Source organism: Elephas maximus, chromosome 9 (assembly GCF_024166365.1).
Source record: "Elephas maximus indicus isolate mEleMax1 chromosome 9, mEleMax1 primary haplotype, whole genome shotgun sequence".
Lineage (NCBI taxonomy): Eukaryota > Metazoa > Chordata > Mammalia > Proboscidea > Elephantidae > Elephas > Elephas maximus.
Window position 1 is genome coordinate 10,674,419 of NC_064827.1, and position 25,581 is coordinate 10,699,999.

At 43.6% G+C, this 25,581-nt stretch overlaps 1 protein-coding gene across 5 annotated transcripts in view; it reads left to right on the forward strand.

Annotated features, from left to right (window-relative positions):
• The window catches only part of PIP5K1B (phosphatidylinositol-4-phosphate 5-kinase type 1 beta), a 373,029-nt gene that overhangs the window by 74,071 nt on the left and 273,377 nt on the right, over positions 1 to 25,581 (forward strand). Inside the window, exon 1 of one of the 5 annotated variants that reach the window (XM_049896710.1) lies at positions 10 to 1,496. The exons of the other annotated variants lie outside the window; for them this stretch is intronic. The gene's annotated coding sequence lies outside the window, so the exon portion shown is untranslated. Of the gene's footprint in view, positions 1 to 9; positions 1,497 to 25,581 lie in introns of those variants that run through there. 5 annotated transcript variants of the gene reach the window in all.

The window sequence follows — 25,581 nt, forward strand, 5'->3', positions numbered from 1 at the left end:
GGAATTTCCTGCAATGTTGTTATTCTAGAAAACTAACGTGCAGTTCCTGCAGATGCCCTTGAATTCAGTGTAGTAATATTTTCAGACGTTTTCCCAATGAGTGTGTGGAAGCATACATCTTTACGCTGCTAATATGTCTCAATACATATGTTATCCCTTGATTTTTTTAAATAATCGAGAGCTCTATTTATTTATTGGATTATTAAGTTCTGATGAAAATATAAGTGTTGAATTAATCAGCATAGTAAACTGATGTTTTAAAATTCCGTATTTCATGCCCACACGAATTTTTAATGTTATTTTTAGTGATTGCTAATTTCCACTTGATAAAGAACAATATTACCTATATTAAGCTTTTTTTTTTTTAAATATAGTTAGAGCATATCAATCTAGTGGTTGTCTGTTTTGCCCAGGAATCCTTGGATATTTAATTTCCTGGGTACAGAGGTGGATGGGAGGGAGGTGATAAAAGAATATAAAAGTTTGCAACAAATCTTTTAGAATTAAATATATAAGAGCAAATGTATTTAAGAAAAAGCATTTTCTAATGAAATTTTAATAGTAATTCTCAAGTTCTGCAAATATCACTATTAGACAGAAAATGCCATTTTCTCTTTTTTACTGGAAAGTGCACCCTCGGGTGTAATCCTAAAATGAGATTGGACAGTGCCTTGCAGTCTTAGCTTCTTTGAACTGCTGCAAACTTAAACGTTTTTCAAATGTAGACAATGTGTGGGAAGCCCCATCGAACTTCAGCCGAGCACCCAGGCAAACAATACTGTCAACTGTTGATAGACTTTAAAATATCCAATCGTGCCTCAGTTCCGAAAATCCTTGCCAAGAAGGAGCCAGAGCAACTTTTGGCTGCTTTTCTGCTTTGCCCGTCTGTTACCTTCCTCGTTTTCCCTTGCTCAGGAAGGAAGCAGCTGTTTCCTTGCCAACAGGTCCTTCCTCTGCACCTCCCACCCAACTAGGGCACCATCGGTCAGACGCATGTCCAATGTGACTTAGATTTCGGACAGGGGCAGCAGGACTATGGAGTTGTCTCTGGAGCCTCTGGTTCAAGCTGCAGCAGCTGGAGTTGACCGCCTTGGGGATGCCAGTTGATTAAGGGTCAAGGACTTTGCAAGAGAAAAATCAGTGGAGAGCCACGTAGGTAAATCATTGTGGAACTTAGGCTTTGTTAAAGGTAGAACTGTGGGATGTGCTTTTCTTTGCTTTTTCCAGTGAAAACAGAATATCAAGATATTTAATAAGAATAACAGATGTTTTATATTACACATTAATTAGATGGGTAGATAGAATGGCAGACAAAAGGGGAAGGGGGGTGGGAACAAAAGGCTCAAAGAGAGACCAAGACAGAAACTCCAACTTATTTTTTTAGGTCATTGCCTACAAAGACTTTAACAATTATGTGGAATTTTTACAACTATGAGAATAAAAGGAACTGGTCAACTCTTGATAGTTGCCTCAAGGCCTCTGAAATGTCGCCGAGGGTAAGACTGCGTCCACAGGCTAACATTTTTACTCTGGGTGATAATGTTCACGTGCTCTGGCCCTGATCTCGTTCCCCACATTTAAACCAGCACATCCAACTTCCTGTAGGGTGCCCTGCCCTCTGACCTGCTCCCAGGGGCACCTGAGCCTCAGCCTGTTCAGAATTGATTATCTTCCCACTTCTCCTTTTGTGTTTCCCTGAGTTGTCATCACCAACTCCAGTTTCCTGAACTGGAAACCATGGCCACATCTTTGCCTTTCCCTTTCCTCCATCTGCCATGTCCAGCTGAATCACCAAGCCCCTCAGCTGTCCTATGATGAATCTCACATCACTCCTCTGTCTCTCTCTCTTTTTCTCTCTCGCCCCTGATTTGGCTCTGTTCTTGCAGTAGTTGCTGCGGTGATTGCCCAGCCTGTCTTCTGCCTCCCTTCTGGTTAATCTTCACATTGCCTCTAGACTAAGATAAAAACTTGATTTCTTTGCTCTCTGGCTTGGACGCTTTACATGGTTACCTATCTCCTGGAGTTCAGGGGATGATTTCTTTGACAGGGTATCTAAGGTCCTTTGGGATCTGACTGTACTATAAATAGGCTTAATCTACCCCTCATGCCCTCCCCGGACACACCCTCCCTCCTTACTCTGCGAATGCCACACCGCTTGATGCTCTTTAAATACGCTCTTGTACTTTGATGTGGCTGAGCCTTTGGACAGGCTGTTACTTCCCCCTTAAAATGCTATTCCTATCCTCAACCAGGTAAATGGGTTGTCTCTACTTACTGTATGTGGCTTTAACTATGGAAGTAATGTATACCTGCTGATTATAAACTATTTAAACAGTGCAGATGTCTATGTAGTAAAATATGAACGTCTGCCTTTTACTATGTGGAATTCATCTTCTCTGCTGTAGGTAACCGCTAAGATTCACCTTTCCTTCCCCGAGGTGACCTCTGTTAACGATCTGGTGTACAAGGTGGGCTGCTCTGCATTTCCACGTATAATAGCCGTGGTGGTGCAGTGATTAAGCACTCAGCTGGTATTGGAAAGGTTGGCGGTTCAAACCCACCAGCTGCTCCATGGAAGAAAGATATGGCAGTCTGCTTCTGTAAGGATTACAGCCTGGGAAACCCTGTGGGGCAGTTCTACGCTGTCCTGTGGGGTCACTGCAGGAAACCAGCATGTCATCCTTGACACCTTTCTTCCCCCACATCTAACGCATCACCAAGTCTTGCCGATTTTCTCATCTAGAATCTGTCTCCTTAATTCAGTCTCCACTGGCACCCTGGCCTAGGCTACCATCCTTTCCCTCAGAGGCTTCTGAAACGCCTCCCGACTCCCACCTGTCCCCGTCCCACTCTTGCATCTGCTACCCACTCATTCTCCATACAACAATGAGAGGAACCTTTTAAAATGGCAGATCTGATCCTTCTAGCTCTTGGCTTAAAGCTTTTCAGTTGCTTCCTGTTGGTCTTGTGGTATACAAAAATGTATTAGTTCTGGCCTAGGAGGCCCTGTGGGATCTGGCCCTTGCCTTTCCCTCCCCCATATTTTCTGTGTTCCATCCTCACTGGCTTCTCCTTAAACAGGTCATGTTCTCTCCTATTCCATGTCCTCTTCCCTGAAGGCATAGAGTAGCCTTCATTTCTATAAGCTTATTTTTCTTTATAGGTGGTAACTTTTAAATCAGATAAGGCTCTAAACTTTATATATGCACAGTTTTCATTATCATTTTTTATTTGTCACCATAATCATTACTCTGTGGAATATAAGATCCTACTTCATGTAAGACATCCTTCAAAACACATTTTTTGTGGTATTAGTATTGCTAATCTATCAACTTCATGCCAGAAGTCCCAAAGTAGAGATCAACGTTTAATGAAATTACAGTTTGTTGTATAGCATAAACCTCTTTGGTATATTTTCCTTTATTATGTTTGTTAAAGACACGATGTAGATAGGGAAAAATAATTAATGGTCACAAATAGGAGGTGCTGGATGTCAGCGCCTTTGAGCTGACCTGAAACATTGATTGTAGTTCAGAGCACCTGTATCAGATACCTGCCAGCTGTTCCCTTCTGTAGCTCAGCCAGTTGCACACCTACCACAAAAGGCTTCTCTGGAGATACATGGCAGTAAAACGGGGGAAGGGTCAAGGTTTACGAGGGAAACAGGACTGAGAATATTTTTTTCTTGTAAGCCTGTTTCTAGATTAGTAGAAAAGTTGAAAGATCCAAGAGGGGTGGGAGACGGGATTAAATGGTGGAACAGCAAACTGAAGACAAGTGTAAGCCACATTGCCAGAGTGAGAACAGAGAAGAGAAGAAAGACTTGGCCTTGCAAAGGAGATCTGGAAGCATTTTGCCCCCTTTCTGAAACAGGAAGGAGAAGAAAATGGCGAGGGAAAGAGATCAGTAAATGTTGCACTCATTTACTGCTGCAAGGGTGTAGGGGTGTGAGGCATATAGAAAATGAAAGAATTTGTATCCGATTGCTACTGTATTCCAATTTTTGAGTAGTCTTTGTTGTTGTTAGGTGCTTTCAAGTCGGTTCTGACTCATAGTGCCCCTATGTACAACAGAACAAAACACTGCCTGGTCCTGTGCCATCCTCACAATCGTAGTTATGCTTGACCTCATTATTGCAGACACTGTGTCAGTCTGTCTTGTTGAGGGTCTTCCTTTTTTTCGCTCAGGAGTCTAGGATGTTTGAAAGGAGCCCTGGTGGTGCTGTGATTAAGTGCTCGGCTGCTAAAGAAAAAGTTGGCAGTTCCAATCCCAGTGGTTCCCAAGGAGAAAGACCCAGCAATCTGCTCCCATAAAGATCATAGTGTAGAAAACTCTGTGGGGCAGGTCTGCTCTGTCACATGGGGTTGCTATGAGTCCACCTTGACTAGATAGCACCCAGCAACAACAATAGGCTATTTGAGGGGAGGGGACAGGAGTAGATTTGGAAGCTTGAATGAAATAAATGTTTAACTATGATTCTATTAGAATCATAGTCCCTGGGCTGTGCTTAGCTGCTAACCGAAAGGTTGGAGGTTTGAATCCACCCGGAGGTGCCTCAGAAGAAAGCCTGGTGGTCTACTTCTGAAAGATCACAGACTTTGAAAACCCTATGGAGCACAGTTCTACTCTGAGGTCACTAGGTCGACAACAACTGGCCTTTGTTTTCTTTCTGTGAGAATCTGTAACGGAGCGGCTTAGGCTGCGTTGATGCCAGTTGCTGCCGGATGATGGGAGCAAAAGCGTTGGATTGGCCTGGGTTTGGGAACTGGCTAAGTGCGTATGAGGTGAAGTCCAGTTTTGAGGGGGCAGTCAGGGGTTTGGCTGAAAGTGTAGTTTGAATGATTGACGGGCGTGGAGGCTGGCAAGGGAGGTCAGCAGGGCTGGGGGACTGCGCAGCTTATTTCAAGGTCTCACATCATACTCAGCTGTGACAAAGAGCACAGAGACTCTGATCTCATTGTTGGACTCTTGGCTCTGGTGGCTTCGCCCCCACTTTCCATGGCGAATTTCATTCAGTTAGCGAATCAGCCCTCAAGACAAGCTTTGAGTTTTACTCATTGAAAATTTGAGTCAGATTGCTCACCGTAGTCAAGAGAAAGTTCTTTGTACCTTCCTTGAATTGCCTTCCAATTAAAAGTTTACTTAAAATTTGAAAAAAACTTTATATTAAAAAAAAATGTATAAAACACTTCTGTTCTAGGTGCTAAACACGAATTAATTCATTTAATCTTTATCACCCGAGGTATGTACCACTATTAATCTCACTTATAAAGCGAGCAACAGAGAGTGTTCCAGTTACGTGGTGCTGCTGTGGCAGAAATACCACAAGTGGGTGGCTTTAACACACAGAATTTTAGCAGGCTGGAAGTCTGAATTCAGGGTGCCGGCTCTAGGGAAAGGCTTTCTCTCTCTGTCGGCTCTGGAGGAAGGCCGTTGTCTCTTTTCAGCTTCTGTTCCACGGGTCCTTGGCAGTTGTCCTGTGCTGTGGCATCTGTCTTCCCCCATCTGTGCTTGTACTTCTGGGCGTGATCTGCACTGTTATGGCTCATTAACATAACAAAGAAAACCCCATTCCCAAATGGGATTACATACACAAGTATAAGGGTCAGGAGTTACAACACATATTTTTTGGGGGACACAGTTCAATCCATAACAGAGGGGTAAATACTTGCCAGGGTTCCAGCGCAGGGAGGTGGGCTGAGTGATTAAGAATACCGCCTGGAGCCAGATGGTTGTGAAGATTGGATGGGTCAATAAATGTAAAGTGCTACAACCGTGCTGAGCAGTTTCCGTACAAGTGGCAACTCTCATTACTGTCATAGTGGTGGTGGCTGCTGTCGTCACCTAGCATGGCCTTGCTACGGGGATTTATTCTGTACCATCCTTGACAGGTGAAATGCCTACTTTCACACTTAGCAACGGCCCACTGTGCCCTTCCAGGCAGCCTGTCCTTCCTCAGGTGAGTGCTTCTGTGTTGGATGACCCTTTCTCATGCCGCACAGACGTTTCCCTCCGTAACTTCCGCCATGTAAGTCACACCCAGCTCTGGGAAGCGCAGAACGAGCTTATCTCTCCTTTTTGAATGCTGGCTCTCCTTTCATGAAGCAGAAACACACATTCCTTCGTGGCCGCCTCTTCTTGCTTCCTCATTTTAGAAATCTTGAGCAGTTTCTTCAGTCTACTCCTTTCTGTGAAATAGGGCTGCCATGGCTGGGCAGCCAAGATTTTCATCAGACTGTGATTCCTTCAAGACTGTTTCCCGTTTCCAGCGGGAAAGCAAGAGATGGTCTCATCTCATGAGGCATTGCCTCATCGCCATGATTACAGGTAATACTGACCAAGTACTTAGCAGGGCCCAGGCACTGTCCTCAGTGACGACAGCCTGTCAGGTGGGTGCTATGATTATTCCCATTTAACAGATGAGAACACCAAATGCCCCTGGTACCTCTCCTTTTGGAAGGTAGGTTCTTTGTCTTTTGCTTATAAACAGATTTTTTTTCCTCTTTAAGTGTGTTCTTCAGCTAACTAGCAACTTTATTTTGCTAGTGCTGCTGCTTCCATCTTAAATCAAATGACACGGTTATTAAAAATGATGGCTTTAGGCATCACTGTATTAGAGGGGACTCTGAGGAAGACTGTGTTCTTCAGCGAGAGAGAAGAAATTAAAGTGATAGGGAGGGAAACCATGGGCCCACTGCCATATGTTTATCTACGTTGTTAGGTTCCCATTTGGCAATTTCCATGCAAATAGTTAAGTGACATTAGTTGCAACTTTCGTAATGTGTCAGCGTTCTCTTTAGTTGTGTTCTGATTGTCCCATTTCTAGTACTCTAATTTTCCTTTCCCCTTATCTTCTCATCTTTGCTCTAGAGTGTGTGTTGACCCTTTTTTTTGGCCTCATGCAGGTGGTTTTTTTTAGTACAGCACCGTTCTTAACAGGTAATATCCTTTAGTTTGTGTGCTAGTCTCCTATTTCACTAAAAGTTCATCTCGGGAGATAGGCTTCCTACTATATTTTTAAACGAATTAGTTATTTGAAGTGATAAGCAGTCCCCAAACCACAAATTTTAGATTTTTCAAGTTGAGTTTTCCTTAAATACACACGCAGGCATATACATTTAAAAACTTGGTCATATTTGATGTATACAGTGTTCTTAGATGGTCGTTCCTTGGGAAGCAAAGGCAAAAACCCCTTTGTCGTCCTCCCTCCCCCGCCCCTAACCTGTAAGTGACAAATATTCCATTTCTTAGAGGAAAAAAATAACAGCAAGATTGAAAGAATGATCCAAAACCTGTTATTACATAAATAATGAGCTTGCCTTCTTTCTCTACACAAAGATCTCCCTAGAGACTAGAGATTTAAATTCAGCGCAACCCCCTAGGAGACCTTTTGATTTTTTTCAACTTCATAGGAAATTGCTTCACTGTTGAAGTAGGGTCCCAGAAGGAACACTTCCCTTCGAACACATTCTAGAATTGGTGCTTAGATGCCAAGGCCCACCCTGCCCTGTCCCTACGTCACACATTCTGAAACAAACCAGCGAAAGCCACAGTTTGTTCCCAAAGGGTCGTATCACTTTTAGAAGTTCAATAAATATTTAAAGTCACTTCATAAATGACTTTTAGGTCAATATGTAGCTTGCTTCTGAAGATACTTTGATAACAGAGTAAGGTTAGGCAGATAACATCAAGTACTCGAGTCTTACACATGTATATTCATACGCACGCACACGTGCACGCACGTGCACACACGTGCACACATAGCTGATCTACCTTTTGAACCTTTCTCTGTGTACTTGGAGCCTTATTTAGCCTTTCTCCCATTTTCTCCGCCTCAGGTTTTTATTCTTAAGTAGATTAGACTTCATAAACTGTTTATATATTTATACACACACACAGATTTTTATATATACTTTATATATATATAAACTTCATATATATGTTGTTAGTTGCTGTCAAGTTGATACCAACTCATAGTGATCCTATATATATATCTGTAGATATAAAACCAAACCTAGTGCTGTCGAGTCGATTCCCACTCCTAACGACCCTATAGGACAGGGTAGAACTGCCGCATAGAGTTTCCAAGGAGCGCCTGGTGGATTCGAACTGCCAGCCATTTGGTTAGCAGCTGTAACACTTAACCACTATGCCACTAGGGTTTCCATATATATAAAGAGATTCCTACATGTACACTTTATATATAGAGAGATTGGCATGGTGGTTGCAACGATGGACTCAAACATAACGATTGTGAGGATGGCTCAGGACTGGGCAATATTTCATCCTGTTGTTCCGTGAGTTGTTACCCAGAGTCAAAACTGAGTTGACAGCACCTAACAACAACATATATAAAAGGGGGATTGTGTTCATAGATATAAAATATAGAAAATGCTGAGAGGCGTGTTTACTGCTTTGATTTTGAATCAACTTTCCAAATTCCAAGTGCTGCCCTATAAAGAAACAGGCATTTGCTACCAGTACCTAAGATCCCTTTGTGCCTGATTTCCATTTCTCCTTCTCGAACGTCTAGAATAAATATTTGGGGAGACGTGAAGATCGCTCGTTAACAAATTCCAAGGCGGCTTGGCTGGAACTAGAGAACAGAGCACCTATTGCTCTTATTTACCTGTGAAAGTTCAGCTCTGTATCAATGCCCAGAATAATCCTGGCTCTTCTCCGTTCGCCTGCAGTGGTCCCCCAAACCAAACTCAACTCCAAGGCTTGGCTCACAAGGCACGTTGTGAAAGAAGACAATTGAGAAAGGTCTCTTGTGTCTTCGCAGAGTGAAATGGTTGTTGCAGGGCATCATGCCTGTGAATCAGGCAACCCCTCCCCCAGACTCTCAGGACAAAGAAAGGTTTTACTGTTGTGTTGCCAAGCGGATTACCGGAACTCCAGAGTGACAAGTAGCTATTGAGTGCTGGTACCTTCCGGAAAGAAAAATAGATGTGAGGGGATGGTGGTGGATGGGCGCCCTGGCTGTGCAGTGGTTAAGAGCTTGGGTGCTAACCGAAAGGTCGGCAGTTCAGATTCGCCAGCCGCTCCATAGAAACCCTATGGGGCAGTTCTATTCTGTCCTATAGGGTCCCTATGAATCAGAATCCACTTGACGGCAATGTTTTGTTTTTTTTTTTTTTTTTTTTGGTGGGTGGATGGGGTGCACCTTTGGGCATCCTGAGCACTCTCTTGGAGGATCATCCCGAGTTCCCTGTGGACTAAAGAGTGACCTCGATGGTGGTTTTCTGCATTCGTTTCACTTCATTTGGCTTTGACTCAGGATGAGTTTAAGAATCTCCTCCAGGTTCTTTCCCTTGGCATCCTCTTCCTTCAAGTCTCCTGAAAAATGGTTTAAAAAAAAATGTCAGGTTACTTTGAGTTAAGCATTAATATTCTCGGAGCTCTTTACCTTACAAATTTATACTGAGCTTTTGACTCTGAATTAAAATTTGATACCATCTGGATAGGCTTTCTTAAAGCCCCGTGTCACCACAGTCCCTGCTGCCACGTGGAGGTTTCTAAAATGCAGACCTGAGTATGCAGCTTTGAGGGCTGCCTGCGCTTTACGATGAAGTCAGACCACGCGGGGCGAGTGGAAGAAGCCCCTCTACCTCCACATGCCCCTCCCTGCGCAACTCCAGCTGCACTGAGCAGCCTTCAGCTGCCCAAGCTTCCTGCTCCCTTAGGCCACTGGTGCTTTCAGACAGGCTGTTTCCTCTGCTTCCAGTGGCTCTTCCTTCTTCCTCCACAGCCCCTCCCAACCAGCTTTCCTTAACTAACCTCTAACACTTAGCTCAAGCTCAGGACAGCCTTTCCTGAAAGCCGCTGCCTCTCTGGCCCTGGTCTGTTGGGAGGCTTTCTTCTATGACCCTCTTGCACCTAGGACTCCTTTCATAAAGGCAGTTAACAGGCTGAGTTGTATTTGTCTGGTTTTTCGTCTCTCTGCCTTTGACTTTTGTCCGTCATGCCTGTGCATAGCAGGACATGCTTACATTTATCCTGAGAGGATGAGCTGATAGGTGGATAGATGCATATGGAAGGGCAAAGGGTGTTTTTAAGAGACAGGAATGTAGTTAGATTGTTAGCGGAGCCAGTCTGGTCACATGCAGGCTGGGGTCTCCATGGTGTGCTAAGACACTAGAAATTTATTCCTTAGGTGAAATTTTATTTGATCACCTATCATACACCTGATGCTGGCTAGTATCTTGGGGTGCATGCACGTACAAAGCAAAGATTCCTGTCCTTATTCTGCTTACATTCTAACAGCGTGGGTGGAGGGGGCAATGACAGACCTAACAAAAAAGTAAATTACATAGTGTGTATGAATAGGTCTGGAACTCTGGTCGCACGGTGGTTAAAGTGATTGATTGGTGACCAGAATGTCGGGGGTTCGATACCGCCATTGGCTCCTGGGGAGAAAGGTGCAGCAGTCTGCTTCTGTGAAGATTACAGCCTTGGAAACCCTGTGGGGTCACTGTAAGTCGGAATCGACTCAACAGCAGTGTGTATAAATAGGTCCAGGCTGGAGCAGGGTTATTGGAGGGAGAAGAAGCTGCAGAAGGGTTAGAAAGCTAGGTGGGGGTGTTGCTGTGAACACAGACAGCAGGGGGAAGACCCTTGGCTTTTATTATAAGTCAGATGGGGAGCCATGGTGGGGGTTTGAGCAGTGAAGTGGCATGGTCTGTATTGGGTTTTCAAAGGAACTCTTGTGTTGATGTAGACTCTGAGGGGCAGGAATAGCAGGGAACCAATCAGGAGTCCCTGGAAGCAGTCCAGGTAAGAGGTCACGGGCGTGAGTGAGGGGTGGCAGTTTAAGTGGGGAGAGGCCATTAAGGTGTAGGTATTTTGAAGGCAGAGTTTCATTCTGCTATACATAAGGTCTCTATGAGTCAGCCAGTTCAATGGAACAGTATTTTGAAGGTAGAGCCAACAGGTTTTAATGATAGATTTAAGGTGGATATGAGAGAGAGAAGAAAGGATAATTCTAAGGTTTGAGGCAGGAGCACCTGGAAGGATAGAGTTGCTGTTCAACTGAGATGTGGAAGTCTAGGGTTGGAGTAGCAATTTTTTGGCCAGTGGGCGGTAGGGGAGATGAGTATCAGTAACTCAGTTTTGACTAGTTAAGTAAGTAGTGCCTGGTAGACATCCTAGTGGAGGTATTAACTAGGCAGTTAGGTGTCTAAGTCTGGAGTTGAGGACAGAGGGTTGGGCTGGCATAGATCCACGTCTGCTATGGATGGGTATTTGAAGGCAGGGGTAGAAGGAACCACTAAGAGGTGAGTGTAGGTAAAGACTGGACGAACCAAAGCCCAACCTTGGAGCGCTTGGTAACATGGAAAGATCAGGAAGAGGAGACTGAGAAGGAGCAACCAGCGAGGTAGGAAAGCCAAGGCATGGTGTCCTGGATTACCTCTGGAAGAAAACGAATAAAGGACGACCAGTGGTCAGGTGTGTCTGCTGCAGCTGATCCGACAAGCAAGCTGAGCACTGATGGCCTGCCACTGGGTTTGTTGACCTGGAAGTTATAGGTCACCTCATGAGAGTCATTTCACTGGAGTGGTAGGGATGAGTTAAGGGAGAATAACAGGAGCCCTGGTTAAGAGCTTGGCTGCTAACCTAAAGGTGGGCAGTTCAAACCCACCCAGCAACTCCGAGGGAGAAAGACCTGGTGATCTGCTCCTGTAAAGATTGTTGTTAGGTGGCATCCAGTTGATTCTGACCCATAGCAACCCTACAGGACAGAGTAGAACTGCCCCACAGGGTTTCCTGGGCTGTAATCTTTATGGAAGGAGCCCTGGTGGCTTTTAACCATTGCATCACCAGAGCTCCTTCCGTAAAGATAACAGCCTAGGAAACCCTATGGGGCAGTGTTCTACTCCATCACATGGGGTTGCTGTGAGTCGGGGGCGACTGGACGGCACCTAACAACAATAAGAGAAAATAGGATGAAAGGAACTGGAGACAGCCAGCTGGCTGAAGAAGGAGATTAGGTTTTTGTAGAGCCTTGAGGCTAAAAAAAAAAAAAACCATTGCCATTGATTCCGACTCATAGCGACCCTATAGGACAGAGCAGAACTGCCCCATAGGGTTTCCAAGGAGTGCCTGATGGATTTGAACTGCTGACCTTTTGGTTAGCAACTGTAGCTCTTAACCACTATGCCACTAGGATTTCCTGAGGCTAAAGAGGGACTAAGGTCAAAGGCCATTCCCTCTCCTTTTTATTGGTAACTTTTTATTAAGCATTTCACAAGAACTGTTCCTTTATATAAGGAGTCCTGGTGACGCAGTGGTTAAAGCGCCTGGCTGCTAACCAGAAGGTTGGCGATTGGAACGCACCAGCACCTTCTCTGGAGAAAGATGTGGCAGTCGCTTCCACAAAGATTACAGCCTTGGAAACCCAACGGGCAGTTTTACTCCGTCCTGTAGGGTCACTGTGAGCCGGAATAGACTGGACCGCAACGGGTTTGTTTATTTTATTTTTTTGTTATTCCTTAACATATATGTGATGAGGAAAAAAGCCAAGGCCAGATGACATGGTTTCCTTTCCTTTCCTTTTTTTTTTTTGCATTATCGTGGGAAGAAAAATCTATATAATGTTGTACTCCAAACATGAGTTAACCATTTAAACGTGCAATCATTCACTTCCTTCATGACTTGTCTGGCTCATTTTATTCCCTTGTCACCTATTTCTCTTGATTGCCCTTTTCCACTTACAAATTGAAATTTAGTTCCACGCCTGTGACAGAATTATTTCTGTACGTTTGGCCCAGTTTCTTAATACAGACATTTTTGTCTTCAGTGCTGTGGTTTATTGTCCTCTTAGGTTTTATTTAGGGATAGGTTTTTTTCCCCCCGCTTATTCTTCTTTAAAATTATTGCTAAATGGTGGGAGAGAATCAGCAATGCTAAGAAAGAAAGGATGTTTTCCCTGACTTTGAATCGCTAAGATTCCATTCTCGTCATAAAACATTGTCAGGTTCATTCTTGTGAGTTGGGAAGTCTGTCCAGATCCTTTACAGAGGAGAGCTTGGGGCCATCCTGGGCATATTTGTCCCTGCAAGGGAAGAATGCCTTCTCCTGGAGCGACTTCTCCCTGCTGACATTGCACTTCTGTCTTTGAAGACTCCAGTCAAGTACTGCTCTCTCCAGGGAGTCTCCACCGATTCTTCTGGCTCTGGGTAGTATTGGTTTTCTTCTGAATCATTGTAGTAACAATTGCCTGTATCCCTTACTTTGTTGCTGCTATGGTGGTGGTAGTGTTGGGGTTGTGCAGACAGACTGGTAGAAGCGCGTTCCAGACCTAGCCTTCCTACCCTTCCAGCTTTGTGGTTTTAGGTAAATTGCTTAATCTTTGTGCACCTCAGTTTTCTCTCCTGCTAAATGGAGCTAATCATGGTTCCTACCTCAGAAAGTAGTAAGGATTGTAGGGGATAATGCTTGCAAAGTTATTTGTCAGAAAACTGGAACTGGAAACCTGAAGACTATGTATACAATATGAAACACTCCCAATCTAGATGGTAGATTTCCTGAAGGAAAAGGGGCAATGGTTTTTGTATCTCACTTAACGCCGATTCTTATCTACAGAAAGAGCTCAGTGAGTGTTACTAACGACGGTAGACTGTGGTGGGGAAACAATGTGGAATGTTTGCTCATGGAAAACTGTGAACCAGATGCGCATGTCCTAATGTATTTCATTGTTGCACATGTGGCTGTCCTAAAACTCCAATAGTGAACACACAGTCCGAAGAAGTGATGTTGCAACTTGTTTGGTATTTGAAGTCACTGTACTTTCTCTTACTTTTCCTAACAGTCTTAGGGAGATTTCAGGCCCCCCGCCCCCCACCTTACATTTTCACAGCCCAGAATTCGGAAATCTGCTTTCGCTTTAACCTTGTCTACTAACTTTTGTATTATGAGGACAAGACCTTAAATGGCATTTACTTTTTTTTTGCCTTAAAACGATAGATATTTATTCTCTCACAGTTCTGAAGGCTAGAGGTCCAGAATCTAGGTCCCACAGTGTTGGTTCCTTCTGGGGGCTCTGAGTGAGAATCTGTTCCACGTCTTGTCTGGAAGCCGGCGATCCTTGTCGTTCCTTGGCTTGTAGGTGCATCACTCCAGTCTCCGCCTCTGTTGCCACTAGGCTAACGACGTTTACTTTTAAGTACTTTCTTAAGCCGTTAAAAGGAAAAGCCAAATACAGATAGTCCCCAACTTACGATGTATTCGAGTTATGACAAACTGCACTTGTTTTTTTTTTTTTTTTTTTTTTGTGCATTTGGTTATTGGTAATGTGTACTACGTACAATGTCGCAGAACATAATTGGCAGGTAGTGCCGTACTCAGATGTTCACATGCAGATGTTCGAAGGTCAGATTTATAGATAGTGATAATGAGAGGCAATAACAAAAACCAAAAAAATAATTCAGGTACCGTAGTTTTATGCAAATAATGCGCGCTTTCTACGTTTGCTTGCCAGCTGCTCCCTTTCCTGCAGTGAGTTATTTTTGTAAGTGGGCTATGCTAATTTTTTTTTTTTACAGGAACAGAAATACCCCACAGAGGAAGGGAGTGATTGGCAAACAAATGTAGAAGGCACGTGTGTGTTATTTGTGTAAAAATAAGGTATTTGAGTTATGTCAGAACCAACTTACCATGGAGTTAATGGAACGGGACCCTTTCATAAGCTGGGGACTACCTGTAGACTTAAACAAGCAAATTGTACTTTCTTGTAAAATTAATGGAGCCCTGGTTGTGCAGTGGTAAAGTGCTTGGCTGCTAACCAAAAGGTCAACAGTTCGAACCCACCAGCCACTCTGTGGAAGAAAGCTGTGGCAGTCTGCTTCTGTAAAGATTACAGTCTTGGGAATCCTATGGGTCGGGTCTCCTCTGTCCTATAGGGTTGCTATATGGCTGCTATGAGTCAGAATCGACTCAAAGGCAATGGGTTGGAGAATGGGTAAAGATAAAGTGATGCAGGTTCATTTCAGAAACGTAAAAAATTTCAAAAAGCAAAAAGAAGTTCCTTCACTGAGATGCCCTTGCTTACATCCCCTATGTGTATTTAATCTCACAGAGGCCTTTTCTGTGGTTAAATACGCATATATGATTTTTGTACAAAATATAACGTCATACTGTATGCATATAAGGCTCTATATAAATGGCTTTTTTCCATTCATTCCAGTGAATGTCTTTAAATATACTCCTGCATCATTTTCAACGGTTCCATAGTATTTCATTCTATTGACGTACCATGTTATAGTTAACCGGCTGTTACTGGCTCTTTAGGGTGTATGATGGTTAAGGAGGAAACCTAGGTGGCATAGTGCTTAAGAGCTATGGCTGCTAACCAAAAGGTCAGCAGTTCGAAACCACCATGTGCTCCTCGGAAACTCTATGGGGCAGTTCCACTATGTCCTATAGGGTCACTATGAGTCACAATCGACTCGATGGCAACGGATTTGGTTTTTGGTTTTTGGATGGTTAAGGATTTGCGTCAGCATGGCTGGTCTGTGATTCTCAGTGGTTTGGCAGTTATGTAATGATGTAGTTTAGCAGTTATGTAATGATGTAGTTTGGCAATTATGTAATACTGTATTTTGGCAGTTACGTAATGACATAGTGTGGGAGTTATGTAATGATGTAGTCATCCTCCATGATGTGATCTGATGTGATCAACAATCAGTTGTAAGGGGCGTTTCCTCACTATGTGACCTGCATCCAATATATATGTGGATGTTCTGGCAAAGCTCACTTGCTTGCTCTGGGTCCTGCATCTGGCTCGTCATCATCTGACTTTTGGTTCTTGAGACTTGAGCCAGTAGCCAGCCATATTGCCTGGTGATCTTGTATTCGTCGGCCTCTGCAGCCCGTAAGCCAGCAGCCTGCCATCTGACTGCTGACCTTGGATTCGTCAGCCCCTGCAGCTACGTGAGTCAGGAGAAGCCTCCAGGCTGACACCTGACCCACAGACGTGGGACTTGACAGCCTCTACAAATGCATGAGCCATTTCCTTGAGATAAATCTCTCTCTCTGTGTATGGAGTCAAGCTTTTGAAACCTCCATTCGCTGATGTGGCATGACTCAAAAAGAGAAGAAACAGCTGAAAACATCCATTAATAATCGGAACATGGAATGTAGGAAGTACAAATCTAGGAAAATTGGAAGCTGTCAAAAATGAAATGGAATGCATAAACATTGGTATTCTAGGTATTGCCTTTGATGCCTCTGAATTATGGTGTTGGCAAAGAATATTGAATATACCATGGAATGCCAGAAGAACGAACAAGTCTGTCTTGGAAGAAATACAGCCAGAGTGCTCCTTGGAAGCGAGGATGGTGAGACTTCATCTCGTGTACTTTGGACATATTATCAGGAGGGACCAAAAACAGGTGGATCTTGGAGAATGACAGCGGACTGTCATCTTGGTAAAGAAGAGGGTCAATGGAAAAGAAGAAGACCCTTAATGAGGTGGATTAACACAGTGGCTGCAAAAATGGGCTCAAACGTAACAACTGTGAGGGTGGCGTGGGACTGGGCAGTGTTTGGTTCTGTCATACATAGGTTCATCAGCCTCTGCAGCCCGTGAGCCAGTGGCCTGCTCTCTGACCTAGTCAAAACTGGCTTGACAGTACCTAACAACAACAACTACAATGGGGAGTCCTGGTGGCACAGTGGTTAAGAGCTCAGCTGCTAACCAAAAGGTTGGCAGTTTAAATCCACCAGCCATTCCTTAGAAACCCTATTGGGCAGTTCTACTCTCCTATAGGGTTGTGATTAGTCAGAATCAATTTGATAGTGATGGCTAGCTACAATGGGACTAATTGGATCCTGTGGTGGTAGAGACCCAGTGGTGACACTTAGTCAACAAAGGCAAGGTGGCCATGGTTACCGTAATGGACAGTGGGGTCAAAGCAGTAACCACAATAGTCTGACTTGTATGAACTTACGGTGTTCACTACTTAGTCACGGTGTCCCTGTGAGTTAAATGGATGGGAAATTTACTAAATGTTTACTTGATCTGTACAAGTGGACGAATTCTAGGTCAGGTGAACAGCAGTCTCACTTGAATCGCCAGAATAGTCACAGTCCTCCAATCATTTCCCAGACTTGAGCCAGTTTACAGACTCACAACCTCTTGGATGAAGGGGAGGCCAGGTCCCCTTGAGAAAGGACCCCACTACACTGCCAAAAATGTATATTGTTCATCTTTCTTCCAGCCTTCTCCAAAGGAATCTACAGCCTTTTACAAGAGTGACTGTTCACTGGGGAAAAGGAAATAATCAGACTTTTTTGGGGATTACTGGATACTGGTCCTGACCTGATACTAACTCCTGGAGACCCAAAATGTCACTGTGGCCCACCAGTCAGAATGGGGGCATATGGGGGTTGGGTTATTTAATGGGGTCTTAGCTCGGGCTCATCTCACAGTGGGTCTAGTGGGTTCCCAAACCTACCCTGTAATGATTTCCCCAGTTCCAAAAGCATAATTGGGATAGATATACTCAGCAACTGGCAGAACACCCACATTGGATCCCTGAAAAATGGAGTAAGGGCTATTATGTTAGGAAAAGCCAAGTGGAAGCCTTTAGAACAGCCCCTACCTAGGGAAATAGTAAACAAAAAGCAATACCACATTCCTGGAGGGAGTGCAGAAATTACTGCCACCGTCAAGGACTTGAAGGATTCCCACCACATCCCCATTCAACTTGCTTATTTGGCCTGGAAAAAAACAGGTGGATTTTGGAGAATGACAGTGGATTATCGAAAACAACTAGGTCGTGACTCCAGTTGCAGCTGCTGTTCCAGGTGTGGTTTCATTGCTTGAGTAAGTTAATACATCTCCTGGTACCTGGTATGCAGCTATTGATCTGGCCAAGGCCTTCTTTTCAATTCTGGTTTTGAAGGGCCACCAGAAGCAGTTTGTCTTCAGCTGGCAAGGCTAGCAATACATCTTCAGTGTCCTTCCTCAGAGGTATATCAATTCTTCCACCTTATGTCATAGTTTAGTCTTAGTGTGCAGGGACCTTGATCGCCTTTCCATTCCACAAGATAACATGCTGGTCCATTACATTGATGACATTGTTCTGATTGGACCTAGTAAGGAAGAAGTGTCAGTGACTCTGGACTTATTGGTAAAGTATTTGTGCGCTAAAATAAAATGAAACAAAACAAAACAAAACAAAAAAACTGTTGCCCTTGAGTCGATTCTGACTCATAGCAACCCTACAGGAAAGAGTAGAACTGCCCCGTAGAATTTCCAAGGAGTGCCTGGTAGATTTGAACTGCCGACCCTTTGTCTAGCAGCCATAGCACTTAACTGCTAGTCCACTGGGGTTCCATTTGCATGCTAGAGGGTAGGAAATTAATGTAAAGAAAATTCAGGTGCCTTCCACCTCAGGGCAATTTCTAGAGGTCCAGTGGTGTGGGGCATGTCGAGATATTCCTTCTAAAGTGAAGGTTAAGTTGTTATATCTGGCCCCTCCTACAACTAAAAAGGAGGCACAATGCCTAGGGGCCTTCTTTGGAGTTTGGGGGCAACATATTCCTCATTCGGATGTGCTACTCCAGCTTTTTTTACTCCAGCCTATTAAGTGATTTGAAAAGCTGCTAGTTTTGAGTGGGTCCCAGAACAAGGGAGGCTGTGCAACAGGTTCAGGCTGCCATGGAAACCACTCTGTCACTTGGACCACATGATCTGGCTGATCCAATGTTGCTTGAATTGCAGTGAGAGATAGAGACACTATTTGGCATATTTGGCAGGCCCCTACTGGTGAATCACAGCGCAGACCCTTAGGATTTTGGAGTGAAGCCCTGCCGTCCTCTGCAAATAACTACTCTCCTTTTGAGAAATAGTTTTTGACTTGTTACTGGGTCTTAGTAGAGACTGAATGCTTAATGTGGGCCATCAAGTCACGTTGCAATCTGAGCTGTTCATTATGAACTGGATGTATGTCTGGCCCACAGAGCCATAAAGTTGACCGTCCACAGCAGCAGTCCTTCACGAAATGGAAGCAGTTTATATGAGATTGGGCTCAAGCAGGACATGAAGGCACAAGTAAGTTGCATGAGGAAGTAGTCCAAATGCCCCTGCTCTCCACTCTTGTCACATTACCTGCCTTCTCCAAATCTGTACTTCTGACCTCCTGGGGAGTTCCTTATGATCAGCTGACTGTGGAAGAGAAGCCTCATGGCTGGCTTACAGGTGATTCTGTGTGATATGCAGGCACCACTCAAAAGAGGACAGCAACAGCACTATAAGCCCTTTTATGGGACCTCCCTGAAGGACAGTGGTGAAAGGAAATCCTGCCAATGGGCAGAACTTCAAGGAGTGTACCTGGTTGTTCACTTTGCTTGGAAGGAGAAACGACCAGAATTGTGATTGTATACTGATTCATGGGCTGTGGCCAGTAGTTTGGCTGGATGGTCAGGGACTTGGAAGGAATGTGATTGGAAAATTGGAGACAGGAATGTATGGGAAAGACGTATGTGTATAGACCTCTCTGAACGGGCCAAAGAAGTGTAGATATTTGTGTCTGATGTGACTACTCTCCAAAGGCTGACCTTGGTAGAGGAGGATTTTAACAGTTAAGTGGATAGGATGATGTGTTCTGTGGAAACCAGTCATCCTCTTTCCCCGGACACTCTTTTCATTGCCCAAGGGGCTCATGAACAAAGGGGCCATGGTGGCAAGGATGGAGATTGTGCGTCGGCTCAGCAACATGTACTTCCCTGCACCAAGGCCAACTTGGCTACAGCCACTGCTGAGTGCCCAGTCTGTCAGCAACAGAGACCAACACTGAGTTCCCGATATGGCACCATCCCTCGAGGTGATCAGCCAGCAACCTGGTGCTGGGTTGATTACGTTGGACCATTTCCATCACAGAAAGGGCACTGGTTTGTTCTTACTGGGAGAGACCCATACTCTGGAAACAGATTTACCTTCCCTGCACACAGTGCTTCTGCCAAAGCTACCACCTGTGGGCTCACAGAATGCCTCATCCACTGTCCTGGTATCTCACACAGCATTACGGCGATCAAGGGCCTCATTTCATAGCAAATGAAGTGTGGTAGTGGGCCCATGCTCATGGAATTCATTGGTCTTACCATGTTCCCCATCATCCTGAAGCAACTGGCTTGATAAAACGATGGAATAGCCTCCTTAAACACAGTTATGGCGCCAGCTAGGCGGCAGTACCTTGCAGGGTTGGGGCGTTGTTATTCAGGAGACTGTATATGCTCTCACTCAGCGTCCAATATATGGTGCTGTTTCTTCCATTGCCAGGATTCACGGTTCTAAGAATCAAGGGGTGGAAATGGGAGTGGTACCACTTGTTATTGTTCCTAGTACCCCACTTGCAAAATTTCTGCCTCCTGTCCCCACCACCTTACATTCTGCAGGCCTAAAGGTCTTATTTCCAAAGAGAGGAATGCTCTGACCTGGAGACACAACACGACATCCTTGAACTGGAAGTTAAGAGTGCAATTTGGCCCCTTTGGGCTTCTTGTGCCTCTGGATCAATAGTCAAAGAAGGGAGTTACCATACTGGCTGGTGTAATTAATCCTGACTACCAAGGGAAAATCAGATTGATATTACATACTGGAGGTAAAGAAGAATATGCTTGGAATGCAGATGATCCCTGAGGGCATCCCTTAGTACCACCATGCCTTGTGATTAAAGCCAATAGAAAACTACAGCAACCCAATACCAACACTACTATGGGCCATCATGATCTTTCGGGAATGAAGGTTTGAGTCACCCCACCAGGCAAAGAGCCATGACCAGCTGAGGTGCTTGCCGAGGGCAAAGGGAATACAGAATGGGTGGTGGAAGAAGGTAGTTCTAAATACCAGTTACAACTTCATGACCAGTTGCAGAAATGAGAATTGTAATTGTTACGAGTATTTCACCCTTGTATGTGTGCATCTAATATTTTTGTTTTCTTGTAAAATATAAGATATAAATGGGGCTACTGTGTTTTCGGTTGTATGCATTTGATTGTATCATGTTAGGTGCAAATATGACTTTGTTATTGCCTTAGAGATTATATATGGTTTAAGGAGATGTGTACAGGTGTCAGGTTAACAAGGGGTGGACTATGATCATTATGGTTTTGTGTCAACTTGGCTGGGCCATGATTCTTAGTGGTTTATAATGACGTATTTTGGCAGTTATGTAATGATGTAGTCTGGCAGTTGTGTAATGATGTAGTCATCCTTCATGACGTGATATGATGTAATCAACACTCAGTTGTAAGGGGAGTTTCTTTGGGGATGTGGCCTGCATCCAATATATATATGGACGTTCTGGCAAAGCTCACTTGTTTGTTCTGTATCTGGCTTGTCATCATCTGGCCTTCAGTTCTTGGGACTTAAGCCATCAGCCTACCAGCTTACCTGCTGATCTTGGAATTCATTGGCCTCTACAGCCTGTGAGCCAGAAGCCTGACTTCTTATCTGCCAATCTTGGGTTCATCAACCTCTGCAGCCCGTGAGCCAGTGGCCTGCTGTCTGACCTGTCAATCTTGGGTTCGTCAGCCCCTGCAGCACTGTGAGTCAGGAGAAGCCTCCAGCTTGATGCCTGACCCATGGACTAAGGATTTCCAGCCTCTACAGCCACTTGAGCCATTTCCTTCAGGCAAATCTCTCTCTCTCTCGTTTACACTGTGTGTGTGTGTGAATACACTTCACTGGTTTAGCTTCTCTAGAGATTCCAGCCTAAGACAATGTGTTTCCAATTTTTTGCTCAGTTACAGTGTTCTGATGTACATCTGAGCAAACTTTTAAAACTTACAGACCACAAAGACTTCTTGGAATTGCCAATATACAGTAGTTGACGTGTTCATTTTATTCAATTTTGTCTAATCTTAAAACGTTATAAGTCAGTTTTGTTTTGTTTCTTCTTTCATCCAGCTTAACTCTGGTTATTTATTTTTAATTGTGGTAAATATATAGGTGACAAAACGTTTGCCATTTCTGCAGTTTTCACATGTACAGTTCCATGACATTAACTATGTTCATCATATGTTCAACCATCACCGTTAACTGTTTTGAGGGATTTATTTGATAGTCATGTTTGAAGATTCTGTGTGTGATTTAAAAAAAAAAAAAGTGCCTTGAAAATAATCTATGTTTCAAAATTTCCACGAATCTCAGACAGCCATTTCCTCACTTAGTCCAAATTATAGCGCTTCAGTGATGCCATCAGTGAATGTTACTCTGAGGTCACCATCTCCTAAACCAGAGTCATCTGTAAGCCAGGGGTGGCGTGGTTCCAGGAGGTCATTTGCCATTACTGGACTGTCATTTCAGTGGGACAAAGGCTGGAGCATATGGGGGTGGGCAGTGGACCAGGAGGCCAAGGTTAGATCTCTGCCCCACTGAGTTAAGATCACCACCGTTTCCATCTTTCATCGCTATGGCAACTTTAGATCCCAGATGTTCTGGGTTCGTCAAGATACTGAACATTGCCTCTAGGTTCCCACTGAACTACCTCTGACACTTCAGCATTTTGACATTAAAACTGGCATATTCCTGTTTCATGTATCTAGGAATGACACAAAAGTCCTTTATCACATCATGTTTGTCAATTTGGGGCTATAAAATAGTCACCATATTTACAGATATTAGGAGAACAAATAATACAAAGACTCAGTCATTCCTTTTTGTGATAAATAATCCGTGTGTACCTACTGTGTACCAGGCACTGTGATAGGGGCTGAGGTGACAAAGAGGAATGAGTGAGTCCTTAACACACAAGCCTGTGTAAAAACCCAAAACAAAACCTACAGTGATCTGTAGTTCTTCATTGCAGTATATAATGGATATTTCCAAGATGCTAGAAGGTCATAAACAGTTCTTTACAGAGGAAACAACCTTTTAGCAGGTTGTTAACTAAATAGGTGTTTCTCAAGGTGACTGTCTTAGTTACCTAGTGCCACTGTAACAGAAATACCACAAGTGGATGGCTTTAACAAAGAGAAACTTATTTTCTCACAGTCTGATAGGCTAGAAGTCCAAATTCAGGGCGTCAGCTCCAGGGGAAGTCTTTCTGTCTCTGTTGGCTCTGGAGGAAGGTCCTTGTCATCAGTCTTCCCTTGGTCTAGGAGCTTCTCTGTGCAGGAATTTCAGGTAAAAAGGACACGCTCTGCTCCTGATACTGCTTTCTTGGTGTACGAGGTTCCCTTGTCTCTTTGCTCGCTTCCCTCTTTTATATCTCAAAAGAGATTGACTTAAGACAGTATCTAATCTTTTAGATCTCATCAGTATAACTGCCAGAAATCCATCTCATTACATCATAGTGATAGGATTTACAACACATGGGGAAATCACAAAATGGAGGACAACCGCACAATACTGGGAATCACGACCTAACCAAGATGACACATATTTTGGGGAACACAATTCAATCCATGACAGTGACAAAGGATACGGAAGAGTTCCATACAACAGGTGCAAAGAATAGAGTATGTTCTAGGAATTTCAAGCAAAGAGGAATTGCAGTGTTTATTTAAAACGTGAAGAATTAATTCTTAGATTAAGGTTTGTCTCTTTTCTTTTTAAACCCAATTGTTTATTACTTTTTAGGAAATTATTAAATCATCCGATCCTAAAAGGTTACCATCCATGAGTTGAAATGGACATGACTTAATAAGGTGTACTTGTAACTATTTTTTGTAACTATAGGCAGTCCCCAGGTTGCAAACATCTGATTTACATGCAACACACAGTTATGAACCAGTCCCCGTAAAGCCTGTTATATTAAAAATTCAAGGTACATACAATGGTTCGTAACAACAAACAAGCACTACTTTGTGATGTACATCAAAACAGTATTGCTATTATTACTGTGTTATTATGTTAAAGATGTTTTAGTGTATCTGGAAGTGTTTCTTTAATGCTTTATATGCATAGAAAATACACTATATACTAAGACAAGCATTTGACGCACTGATGTTAGATACAAACCGTACCTAACTGTTCCCACTTATGTACCAATTAAACTTAAAGACAGATTTAGGAATGGAAATTGTTCATAATCCAGGGACTGCCTTACTACCCTCCTATCTCAATGACTTTCTCCCCTCGCCTCGAATCTAATTGCTTAGAAGTTATGATTGCAGATTGACCAAGAGATGGAAAGATAGAGTAGACAAAGAATATGTAGTTCCAATTATCTGCTAAATTTCTGTTGTGTTAGTAATACTCCAAAGTATGATAAAGATCACTGCACATCTGTTGGTCTTAGAACTGGAAAAGCCCTGGGCTGTGCATCAAGGATGATGTCTTAGTCATCTAATGCTGCCATAACAGAAATACCACAAGTGAATGGCTTTAACAAAGAGAAATTTATTTTCTCACAGTCTAGTAGGTTACAAGTCCAAATTCAGGGCGACAGCTCCAGGGAAAGGCTTTCTCTCTCTGTTGGCTCTGGAGGAAGGTCCTTGTCCTCAATCTTCCCCTGCTGGGGGAGCTTCTTAGGAGCAGGGACCCCGTGTGTAAAGGACACGCTCTGCTCCTGGTGCTGCTTTCTTGGTGGTATGAGGTCCCCAACTCTGTGCTTGCTTCTCTTTCCTTTTTATCTCCTGAGAGATAAAAGGTGGTGTAGACCACACCCTAGGGAAGCTTCCTTTACATTGGATAAGGGAGGTGACTTTGGTAAGGGTGGTGTTACAATCCCACCCTAATCCTTTCAAGCACAGGCAGAGATTATAACACATAGGAAAATCACAAAATGGAGGACAACCACACATGGCCTAACCAAGTTAACACATTTTTGGGGGACACGATTCAGTCCATTACAGATGACTTCTAATTTCCTGGCTTGAGCGTTACATGAGGTGGGGACATCAGAAGGGACAGGGTTAGAGGTGCTTGAGGTGTTCAGAAATACTATGTTGAATATGCTTGTGGAGAATCCAAAGAAAAGTGTCGGCTGGATATGCAAGTCCAGAGCTAAGGAAAGGTCTGGGCTGCAGCTAAAATTATATTTGAGATAACCACACTGCCCGTCCGTATGCTAGGTTTAATAGATTGGAGGGAAAAAAAATTTTTTTGAAGTATAGTTTGTCCTACTGAAACTCTCCATCTGTGCCTTGTGGGATTTCAAACAAAGTAGATTTATAGCGGAAAAGAACCAGAGATTTAGACTAAATAGCTATGCTGTAAGGGAGCCATAGTGATCCTATTTAAATATTTTCCACATTAAATAAGGCATGTAGTACTGTTACGTAGAGCCCTGATTTTTTTTAGATAAATGACTTTGCATCCATGATAGTTTTCTCCCCCCTAATTCATCAAGGAGCTTCACGTAATTGCCAGTGGGAAGACTTTAAGAAACAATCCATTGCAGTCCAGATTTGAATTAAGCTTCCTCAAAATATAATGATTTCTTTATTAATTTGAGTTTGTTTTATAAGCAAGGTTTTTTTTTTTTTTTTTTTTTAAGGTTGTTGTTGTTGTTAGGTGCTGTCGAGTTAGTTCCAGCTCATAGTGACCCTATGCACAACAGAACGAAACCCTGCCCGGTCCTGCACCATCCTCACAATCCTTGCCGTGTTTGAGCCCATGGTTGCAGCCAC